We start from the raw sequence: 12,441 nt of genomic DNA on the forward strand, positions 1-12,441 counted from the left end.
TAAAAGGAAACAGCATCCTGCCTGGCAAGAACTCACTTATCAATACTGGGATGTGAAATCCTCACTTCTGTATTGTTTTGTCATTATAGTTCCCACTTTGCTATTGTTTGTCTGTATAATCTCTGTCTGGTTCTGTGATTGTTTCTGTCTGCTGTATAATTAATTTTGCTGGGTGTAAACTAATTAAGGTGGTGGGATATAATTGGTTACATAATTATGTTACAATATGTTAGGATTGGTTAGTTAATTTCAGGAAAATGATTGGTTAAGGTATAGCTAAGCAGAACTCAAGTTTTACTATATAATCTGTAGTCAATGAGGAAGTGAGGGGGCGTGGGTGGGAGGGGGTGGGCGTGTGGGTGGGGGAGATGGGAACAGGGAATGGGGGTAAGGAAATTGGAACCATGTTTTGCTAAAGGGGGAGATGGGAACAGGGAGTGGGAGTGGGGAAACTGGAATCCTGTTTGGCTAAAGGGGGAAATGGGAACAGGGAATGGGAGTAAGGAAATTGGAATCCTGTTTGGCTAAAGGGGGAAATGGGAACAGGGACACAGGTGTAAGGCTCTGTGGTGTCAGAGCTGGGAAGGAGGATACTAAGGAAGGAAACTGGAATCATGCTTGCTGGAAGTTCACCCCAATAAACATCGAATTGTTTGCACCTTTGGACTTCGGGTATTGTTGCTCTCTGTTCATGCGAGAAGGACCAGGGAAGTAAGTGGGTGAAGGAATAAGCCCCCTAACAGAGGGCACGCTTGCCTACTTCTCCCCCAGTGATGTTCTAACTCTTCCATCTAGTGTCTGCGGGTTTGTCTACACAGCAGCTGGAGACGTTGCTCCCAGCTCTGATAAAATGAGCATGCTAAACACAGCAGGGTAGCCGTGGTCATGGGAGGGGACAAGCTCAGGCCCATCAGAACCCCTAGCTGTGTATTTGGGAGGCTGGCCTGCCCCACTGCACACGCCATAGCAGCTACGCTTCTATTTGTAGTGAGAGAGCTGGGACAGAGCTAGCGCGGGTGCGTCTCCCCAAGCTGGGAATTCCACCTCCAGATGTTGCCCGCCTTGCTCTAATGAACCCTTTTGGTAACTTTACTCACACCATCAGTACTAACCACACGGGCATTTACAGCTCAGCCTTTAATGAATGAGCCATGACCAGAGTTCTGTCCATTGTCTAAGTGCAGCTTGCTACTGGCTTTGTGCATGCTACGAGAACGTCCGCCAGCTCCTGGCCTGGGTTTTCTGGGGACACTGGGTACAAAGTAGACTGTGGGGCTCGGGTATGCACAGGGTTGCACTGGTTTAACATAGGGCATAATTTAAACTCCTTCAGTTAAATTGGTGCAAAAGACTTTGTGGACATTTTGTTTTCAGACTAAGAATGGCTTATTGCAGTTTAGTTTAAGAAGATTAGGGACAGAATTAAACCAATAAAAAAAGTGCCCACACAAGGGTTTGCATCTGTTTAAATAAACCAGTTTCGTTAAAATGGTGCAAGTCCGTTGGCTTTTCTTCATGTACAGTGCTACAGCATGCCGCAGAGCCGCTGTGGCACTTCAGTGAAGACGCTACTGCGCTGATGGGAGAGCTTCTTCTGTCTGTGGAGTTAGTCCACCTCCCCAAGAGGTGGTAGCTTTGTCAGCAGGAGACATAGTGCTGTCTATACCGGAGGGGGGGGGTTAGGTCAGTATAACTACGTTGCTCAGGGATGTGGATTTTTCACACCCCTGAATGACATGGATAGACTGATATAGGTCTGTAGTGTAGACCTGGCCTGTGTGTAGATGAGGCCTCCGAATGTGTCTGCAGGAAAAATTTGCCCCGGTTTAATACAAGGGGTGTGTTTAAAGTGCTTTCGTTCAACTGGTGCAAACTTGTCTGGCCTCTGTTGTTTTGGTTTAGGTTAAGCTGGCTGAGAATCAGTCTACGCTAAACTGCAGTAAGCCCTTCTGAAAGTGAGATAGGGGCATCCACACACGCGTTTGCACCAGTTGAACTAAATCAGTTTAAAAACTGGTTCAACTTTCTAAAGTAGGCAAGGCCTCAATTAAGCAGCAGTGATGCCCCAACCCGGAGGCCGCCTGTCACTGGAGTGAGAAGCAGAGTACTAGTCCTGGAATGGCAGCCTCCTGTCACATTTTGGAAGAACCCGTTTCTATTCCATTGGGCTCCTCACCCACAGGGGTTGGGGGTGGGGACACTCTCAGGGCAAAGATGGCCATCAATTCTGGCCTGGAAGAAATTAGAAAAATGAAAACTGACTCATTTCCCTGTCTGAGAATGCAAACAACCAGCCACACATCCCATGGCATGTCTGCTACCCAAAGCACACACCTGGACCAGGGACTTGTGGCTAGGGCACCAGCTTGGATCTCAGGAGAGCTAGCTTGGTCCCAATGAGCACTATGGACATGCCTATGAATAAATCACTGCCTGCTAACCTGGAAGTGAATGAGACCGATCTGCTGTCAGAGGAGTGTTACAAACCTTTAGGACACTCCTGGGAGTGGGTATTGATCTTGGGATCTGTCATTTAACTGACAGGTATCTCAACCCACACTCAGAGAAACAGCCCTTGTCACTGCCTGGGCTGGCTCCGGCAGAGGGCTCGCTCTATCCCAAGTGAGGTATAATTTGTATGTACTGAATCGAGATCTGCACATTTCAAAGTTTGGGTGGAAAGTCTTTACAATGAGACCTATTCGTCCTTTGAAAGTTGGGCAGAGAGCTTCTAATTACGGCCTCTGAGAACTGCTGTACTACAAATAAGTAACGGCAGATGACACACAGAGAGACCCCTGCCGTCACACACACAGGGGATATGGACCATTCACACACCTGGCAGGAGAACAGATTCCCAGCAGACAGACAGTGAAGCACTGAGGCCATTGTTGATGCATTAAACTAATCCCACATTTCAAGGGGCCGCTGTGTCCGAGGACAGAAGCTGTCTGAAGACATTGTCATCACAATGTCAATCCCATGCAGATGGATTGAATGATACGCTGATAATAACCTCCCAGCCAAATTCTACCTTCAGACAGGTGCAAGCGGTTGCGTTGGATCCAATGGGACCTAGGCGGGAGAAGCTTTGTGAGGGCAGAATCCGACCCTCACACGGAACAGCATGGTCACATATTATCAAACCACCAACCCTGCCTAGAATATACAGGGGTCTCTGCCACAAAGAGGAGAGCTGGGAAACCTACAGGAGCTCCGTTAACTTTTTGTGAACTTTTACTATTAGGGGCATCTAGACTTAAGTCTGTTTATTTAGATTTTATTCTTTATTTTTAGTTATTTACTTTTTTATACTAATTAGCAAAACTGCCAGTACTTATGACCTTGTGTCAGAAACCCCAAAAGGGGCAACTTAACTATTTAACTTCAGGCCATGTAAGGAATAAATCAACAGGAACTCAGATTCTGTCTGATCCAGGGGTAATGCCAGTCAGCATGCTCTTGGCTCACACTGCTGTTTATTAGATGTAAGCGCACACAGACATGCCGTAATCAACGACAGGTCAGCGCTGACCAAGCACCTCCCTGCCAGGGAGTAAAGATGTCAGGAAAACGTCTCTCCCAGGATAGCTTCCTAGGACTGCTCCCAAGTACACTTTATTATTTAAACTTTTTATAACTAACTTCTACTAAACACATTGATCATAATGACCCCTATTCATAGAATCATAGAATCATAGAATATCAGGGTTGGAAGGGACCTCAGGAGGTCATCTAGTCCAACCCCCTGCTCAAAGCAGGACCAATCCCCAACTAAATCAACAAAAATATTAAGTTATTACTTTTTAAATTTTTCATAAACTTTTCTTATTAGAGGTGTATAGACTTAGGGCTGTTTATTTACATTTTTTTATTTTTAGTTATTTACTTTTTTTATACTGATTAGCAAAACTGCCAGTAGTTATGACCTTGCTCCTGAAAGCCTGTCTTCAGATTGACCCTTAACTATGTGGTGTTTTATTTTATTAATTCATTGTGGTGGTGTGCTCATAATATGGTGGCAATTAGCTTGATCACATTCTGGGGTATACGCACCCCTTAAATCCAGGTCAACATTCCCATTTTCAAAGGCCATATATTTAAATATTGAGGCCTTCATATATATATATATATATATATATATATATATATATAATGAGTTCAGTGAGTTATTTTTGAAAGTCCAGTATTAGGCTCAAGGCTCTCAACCAAGACTGAGCAAGAATTTTCTCATTGGCACTTTTCGGTTTCACCCATGACTTTGCCTTGTTTAAAGACCAGACTTATTTTTGGGACGTGCCCATGGTTTGTAAAATCTTTAGCTTTGCAACCCATCGATCTTCCGACCTTATCCAGCATGTCTGTGCTAAGAACACAACAACCAATGCCACTTGAAGCATTAGAATCACCACAGTTTGATATAAAGCCAAACTGAAAATTTCCAATGCCATGGGAGACCATACCAACAATGTCTCCCACCAATTGTGTTCCGAATCTCTCCTGACCCTTTTAATTACTGGTTAATTTTATTAGAAACATGGTGGACAGTAACCATGACTTTACACGTCTCCTACCTTGAAACTTGCAAATATTTTTTTTGAAATGGGAATGCTCAAATAACATTTTTATAGCAATTAAATTAATTTTAATAGGTACAGGTATTACATTGGAGCATAAGATGCATTTTACTTTTACTTTTAATTGTCTGTATTTTAATACTTAGCATTCAAAATTACATTTTTAATTACTACAAATTGACAAAAACACTTATTTTGGGGGGGATTGTGGGTTGTATTGTTCACACAGTTAATGATGAGCACAGGACACTAACTTATACGGCATACACAATTATTACCCACATAAACAACTACAGATTTATTTGCCAATGGATTAATAGAAAAAAAAACACATTTTATTACTTTTAAACATATATTTTGTGCTTGCAAAGCATTTTTAATACATTTATATTTAATTCCAGATTTTTTTAGGCAGGCCGTAATTTCACCGTTTTTTATTTTGGGGCCTTTTTTATGTCCAGTACTTTATGATCCATGTGTTCTATTATGTTTGATTAATATTAAAGCCGAGGGCTGTAACAGGAGAAACCTTTAATGGTTTCATTTATGCCATTCCAAACGATATTTTTGCCATATTAATAACTTACATTTGCACTTCCATGCATGCCAGGGCCAAGGAAACATTTCTCTGGAGGACACCAACCACCTGCCGGAGACGGAGGTGATCCTTTTTTTTTTTTTTTTTTTTTTTTAGGAATTGTTTCTATATTTCTGAAACCTGCGCCACCCTATTTTGTCTGGAACTTAGCTGATCTAAGGATACCTTCAGGAGCATTGCTCACTCCTTTAGGAGTTGATCCATTGCATTTATTTTATTTGCCTTTTTATTTATGCTATTAAGAACTTCGACCTCAGCACCAAGTGTTACGAAGATGTCCCTTTTTTATTCATATGCGGTATGGGAATATTATGAAGATTTATTTAACTTTTTCAGCTCTGATCTAATGGTTGAACAAACTTTTTACAATGGGGTTTTATTGCTAAAATATTTGCTAAGGTAATATTCACAATTACTTTTTTTTACGCTGTGGAATGGATTAGTTACCAATTGCTTTTTTACATTGGTTTGAACCACATATGCTCCAATTAAATTATTTTAAGTTGGTTCCAAAGTTTACACCTCCACGCCTCTGACTTTATGGGGTCCCTGAAGGAGCCCTTTTTCTGTGATATAGGGCTGCATGTTGATAACTATTTTACCAAGGCACCATTTTACCATCCTTTATTTTAAACCTTTTTTATTTTTGTTGTAAGCTTTCTGAAAACCCGGGCCTTTTTAAGTGGAAGACAAAAGGATTTTCCTTTTTTTTTGTTGTCACTATTTGCAATTTTGCTTTTTTTATTTTTATTTTATCGCCTTTGGAAACAAGGGGGAATATTACAGCCTACAATGGATTCTTTTTTCCCCCGGGGTTGTTCGCTTAGGGATGTCATTCCACAAATGAGTGCACTTGGGCTTGCTACAATTAATTAGCAGTCTGGCAGATTCCACGCACCGAAAACAACCATATGGGCAGTCTTTATTTTTTTATATTACCATATATGCTTTTTCAACAAGTCCATGTGAATACAAAAGAATGGTGATGTTGCCACCGAAGTGCTAGGGATTCTGTAATCGCCAGTACAAATCCTTTGCAATCCAAACTATAATGCATTGCCAGTTCTTGTTCATTCACACACTGATGTTTTTCCCCACACTTTCAGCTTTACCGTAGTGGGAAAATATCCATCGGTGGGGGTCTAAAAGAGTAATTTTTCCCCCCAGGATATTGGAACCAGTAGTGATGTCAAGGGTATTGTTCACTTTACATGTTGCTGTTATTTATGGGAAGTCTTCCCTTGCCTCAAATACAACAGATTTTGGATTTATACATTTAAAGAAGCACACCTGGAGATCCAATGCCAGCAAACATGGCACAAGTTAATTTTTTATTTTTTTTTTAACGTTCACGTACTTGATTTGAAACACAAAACTTTCTTGGGAGTGGGTTCTTAATTTTTTTTTATTGTGCTCCAAATGTCCTTTTGGGGTCTAGCATGTTCAGTAATTTTAATTTGTTTGGAGCTGATTAAGGTTTTCTTTTTTTTATACCGTTTTATGGTAAAATCTCTACTGCTCTTCTGTTCCTTCCCCCTTCTGACCATCCTGTTTCCATGCTCAGGTCGTCACTATTGGAGCCATGGGCTGGGGCTTCTGCAGCTTTTCTAGTGTTTCAAGCAGGGGACCATAAGGGGATTGCTTAGAAGTGCCCAAGGGAAAAGGAAGATCATGGGGATCACTTTCCTCATTATCATAATGAGAAGGATAAGAGTCAACATCCTCATCTGACCCGCCCCCGCTTCCCAGGCTGTGACTACCTCGAATCACAGCCCTTCTGCTCTCCCAACATAGTGCTAAGAGCACAAATTTTCCTCTTACATTCCCCATGGTCAGCCTGAGCTCTACTATGGGATTCCTGTGTATAGGTGTAAGGAATAAGTCAACAGGAACTCAGCGATTCTGTTTGATCAAGGAGTAATTCAAATAGGTGTTCTCTTGTCTAACGTTGCAGTTTATTAGATGTAAGAACACGCAGACATAAGCAACAGGTTTAGAACATCCCAGATGTTTACCGATATTCTGAGACTGTATTGAGTAATCAACGACAGATCAGCACTGGCCAAATGCCTTCCTGCCAGGGAGTAAAGATGTCAGAAAAACGTCTCTCCCAGGATAGCTTCTGAGGACTGCTCCCAAGTACACTTTATTATTTAAACATTTTATAACTAACTTCTATGAAACATACTGGTCATAATGACCCCATTAAGTTATTACTTTTTAAAACTTTTAATAAACTTTTATTAGTAGAGGCGCTTAGACATGAGGTTGTTTATTTGCATATTGTTTTTTATTTTTAGTTATTTACTTTTTTATATACTGATTAGCAAAACTGCCAGTACCTATGACCTTGCTTCTGCAAGCCTGTCTCCAAATTAACCCTGAACTATGTGGTATTATTTTTTACTCATTCATTGTGGCTGAGTTCACATAATATGGTTGCAATTATGTTGAACACATTTTGAAATATATTCACCCCTTAAATCCAGGGCAACAGCTCCATGTTTCCCAGCCAAACCCCACTGAATAACCCTGCCCCTTCTGTGCAGTTCAAGAGGGATGCAACTTAGAGGGTCCCCCAGGCTAAGCATCTGTCCTGCAGACCAATCTTCCAGACATGTGCCTCTCCGAGCTCTTTCACCAGACCCTGAGCCTGCCCCTATCTGAGCATCCTTGGTCTGGCACAACCTGCAGGATCCCCCGTCACCTAACTCAGCTCTGTGCTTCATCTGGGCTATTACGTGGGAGAATGTGATGCTATTGAGGGCCATTTCTGGGCTCCAAAGCCCTGCACTCACCCAGCTCCGGCTCAGCAGAGAGGGGCTTCCCCAGCCAGCGGCAGGCTTCTGGAGAGTCTCTGAGAAGTGCTGGAGGAGTGCTGGGCAGGGAGGTTTATAGCCATCGCTGGGGGATCCCAGCAGGGTTCTGCCTCACCTGAGAAGCCGCAGCTCAGCAGAGAGTGTGAGACTGGGGAAACAGTCCCCTGCTTCCCCCTGCTTGGGCATATGGCGCCCCAAGGGGGCTGGGCAGGCCGATGCACCAGGGACAAGCAGAGAAAACGGATAAAGATCATTATTATCAAACAAATTAAAAGCCATGCAGGGTTTGCCAAGGCTCATGAACTCTAGGAGCCCGTTCAAGTGCTGTACGTTCCTGGAGTCGTTCATAGATCTGGCTGCAAGAAAATCCCTGGCTGCCGGTTGGTTGCAGAAACCACAACTTTTGATCGTTGCTGCGAATTTAAATGTCATTGCGACCCCGTAGGCCAGGTCACAAGGCCACTCGCTCCTACTGGGTCTGGCCATCTCTGCCTGCAGGTGTGGGCTGGGCTGGGCCCACCCAGCACCATGGCTCCTGCGTGACCTTGAGGACTTCATAGTCTGTGGCTGCGAGTGGGGCGAGGCAGGGCTTGTGCTGGGACTGGGGAATCTCCCATAGGGCCTCCAGGGGTCTCTGAGCTGGGGCTGGTTCTAGGGTGCTGGCATCAGGCCTTCCCCCTACCAACCCCCCCCCATCCTGGGATTGGGGGAATGTGGGGAGCGTGTAGCCCCTGTTGGAGGGTAAAGGACCCTGCTGCCAACTCAGTGTCTGGTCAGTTACAAAACAAGAGTTTAGGTCCCATGCCTGACCCAAGTTTTAAGACTCCATCAGAGGCAGTGTAGCCCTACTGGCAAACCCTCCTCGTGTAGACGCAGCTCATACCGGAAGTAAGTGTAATAAGCTACACCAGCAAAAGCATTTTTATGCCAGTAGAATTGTCTACACTAGGTCTTTTGCCTGATTAGAAATGTTGTAACAAATCACCCCTCTACCCCCCTTCCCCCAGCCAACATTGCTATCCCAGCAAAAGTTTCTAGTTTAGTCCTGGCCTAAAACAGTTTTAATTGAGAAGCTCATTAAAAAACTGTTTCCAGTGCTGCCTGAAAGGTGCAGAATCCTGGCTCTCTCTCAGTCATAGCTCAGGCGAGGGCATGGTGCTCAATCAATATTTCTCCATTAGCTGGTTTAGGAATGGGAGGTCAGACACTGGATGGTAGTTGGTGAGATTGCTGCTTTTCTACAGAGCTGGTTGGATGCTTGCACATTTTCTGGGTGTGCTAGGTTATGATCTGAACACTTTCCAATTTATCAACATGCTTTCTGAAGTGTGGACAACAGAACTGGGGACAGTATTCTGCTAATGGGCTCACAGAGGTCATATCATGCCCCTACTCCTACTGGATATTCTCCTTCTTGTGCATCTGAGGATTGTCTTTTCTATTTTTATTTATTTATTTATTTTTTGCTATAGCATTGGACTAGGAGCTCACATTCCTTTGGCTAGCTACTGTGTCTTCCGAGTCCTGGTCAGAGTCACTCCTTCCCAGGACGCAGTCTCCCATCTTATGTAACCTACAGTCTTTGTTCTCAAATATAGGACTTCACATTCGTGTTAAAACACATGTTCAGATGAACCCATGCCACCAATAAGGTGCAAAGTTTTAACTGAAAGCAACTAACCATTGGAACAAATTCACCAAGGGTCATGGTGGATTTTCCATCACTGAAAATTTTTAAATCAAAATTGGATGTTTTTCCGAAACATCTGCTTTAGTTCAAACAGAAATGGATGAAGGGAAGTCCTATGGCCTGCGTTATACAGGTGGTCAGATAGATGACCACAATGGTCCCGTCTGCCACTTCAGTCTCTGAATTTGTGACCCAGCCAGTCTGCATCACTGAGTTGTCCCCATCATTGTTTACCACTCCACGAATTTTTGTGTAATCTGCAAATTTTACCTGCAATGAGCATTGGACCAAAAACAGGACGCTTCCCTAGGAACACTCCCATTGGTTGATGCCTTCCCATTTACAATTACTTTTTGCAAAGTATCAGTTAACCAGATTTTAATCCATTTGGTATGAGCTACATCAACTTTTAAAGTGATTTTTAAAATGGGATTGCCATGCAGAACTAACTTCAATGCTTTAAAGAATAAGAATACTACATCAGCACAGCTTTGCCATCTGTTATCAATTGCCTGCATTTCCTGTCAGCAGATTTGAATGCCTTGTTGTCATCTTCCCCATTTCCCCATTGGGTATATGTTGGGATGTCTTTAATGTTTAACTAGTGCCTTCACTTCTCCTCTCAACCATGATGTTTTTTTTTTAACCAAAGAAGCCATAGTGCATGACTGCAGAACAGTGGTTTTTGTGGGCATCTAATAAAACACTCCTAAATAACAGCCAATGATCATCTTAACTACATTCTGTTTGCAAATAGCCACTGAAAGTAGATTGTGATCCCTTGCAACCAGGTAACCATCAATTTTTAATTCAGTGATGCACTTGATCTTTATCCATAACATTGAAATCCAGTGGAGAATTATCCTGAGTTGGTTACAATACCTTTTGTATTACGAAGTTATCATCTCTACATTGTAGAATCTCCAGGGACGTTTTACTTATGGCAGCATGAGGCCACCAGCCTATGCCTCCCAAACTGAAATCCCTCGTTATAATGCAGTGTATCTTTCTGCACATTATAGGTAGGTGTCTGAGAGCTGTTCATCCTGTCCCTGGCCTAATACCTAGGGGCGTGGGGCTACACTTGAAATGCTGCATCGGCCCAGCTGCACTGACGCAGCCATGCTGCTGTAGCACTTTAATGAAGACTCTACGGTGATGGGAGAGGGCTTTCCCCTGAGTGATATAGTTATACCAAAGCAATTCTGGAGTGTAGGCCTGTCCTAAAACAGGCAGCACCATGATCAATCCTTTAGTACACTGATCGATAAGAAAGAGATGTTGGAGTGATTGTGGAGAGTTCTCTGAAAACATCCACTCAATGTGCAGTGGCAGACAAAAAAGCGAACAGAATGCTGGGAAGCATTAGGAAAGGGATCGATAATACAACAGAAAATGCCATATTGCCTCAATGTATATCCATGCTATGCCTAAATCTTGAATATTGTGTGCAGATGTGGTTGCTCCATCTCAAAAAAGATATATTGGAATTGGAAAAGCTACAGAAAGGGGCAACAAAAATGATTAGGGTATCAAACAGTTTTTTGAGATTGATAAGACTGGAACTTTTCAGCTTGATTAAGAGACAACTAAGGGAGGATATGATAGAGGTCAATAAAATCATGACTGGTGTGGAGAAAGTAAATAAGGAAGTGTGTGTTACTCCTTCTCATAACACATACACTAGGGGTCACCCAATGCAATTAATAGTCAGCAGGTTTAAAACAAGCAAAAGGAAGTATTTTTTTCACACATCGCAGAGTCAACCAGTGGAACTCTTTGCCAGAGGATGTTGTGAAGGTCAAAACTATAACAGGGTTAAAAAGAACTAGATACATTAATGGAGGATAGGTCCACCAAAGGCTATTAGCAAGGATAGGCAGGGATGGTGTCCCTAGCCTATTTGCCAGAAGCTGGGAATGGGTGACAGGGATGGATCACTTGATAATTACCTGTTCTGATCATTCCCTCTGAAGCACCCTGGAATTGGCTACTAGGAAGACAGTATACTGGGCTAGGTGGACCATTGGTCTTAACCAGTGTGATACTTTGTACCACAGGGGAGAGCCCTGTAATCCCATATTCATCATTTGTATATAATTGTGATATTTCATATAAAGCATGCCATGTAAGGTATCATGGGAAAGGTTATTGCTAGAGAGCTTATTCCTTCACTCTCCCACTTCCCTGGTCCTTCTCGCTTGAACAGAGAGCAACAATACCCAAAGTCTGAAGATGCAAACAATTCAATGTATATTGAGGTGAACTTCCTTTTTCCTTATTTTCGAATCCCAACTTACTTCCTGTTTGCTCCTAATTTATATAGTAATATTCTTAGCTATACCTTAACCAATCATTCTACTGAAATTTAACTAACCAATCCTAACATATTGTAACATGATTAGCTAACCAATTACATGGCACCACCTTAATTAGTTTACACCCAGCAAAATTAATTATACAGCAGACAGAAACAATCACAGAACCAGACAGTGACCATGCAAATAAACAATAGCAAAGTGGGAACTGTAATGACAAAACAATACAGAAGTGAGGATTTCACAACTACATCTATAAAGACATAAGAGTTTCCCAGCTGTGTCTATTGATAAGTGAGTTCTTACCAGACAGAAAACTATCAACCTAAATTTCCTTTTATATCTTCTAGGCTCTTCCCTTTCTCTGGATGTGATAGATCGAATAACCTTCTTAACTGCCCCATATTGACTAGTTTGGGATGTGAGGAGGTGACCGGTC

Source organism: Natator depressus, chromosome 1 (assembly GCF_965152275.1).
Source record: "Natator depressus isolate rNatDep1 chromosome 1, rNatDep2.hap1, whole genome shotgun sequence".
Lineage (NCBI taxonomy): Eukaryota > Metazoa > Chordata > Testudines > Cheloniidae > Natator > Natator depressus.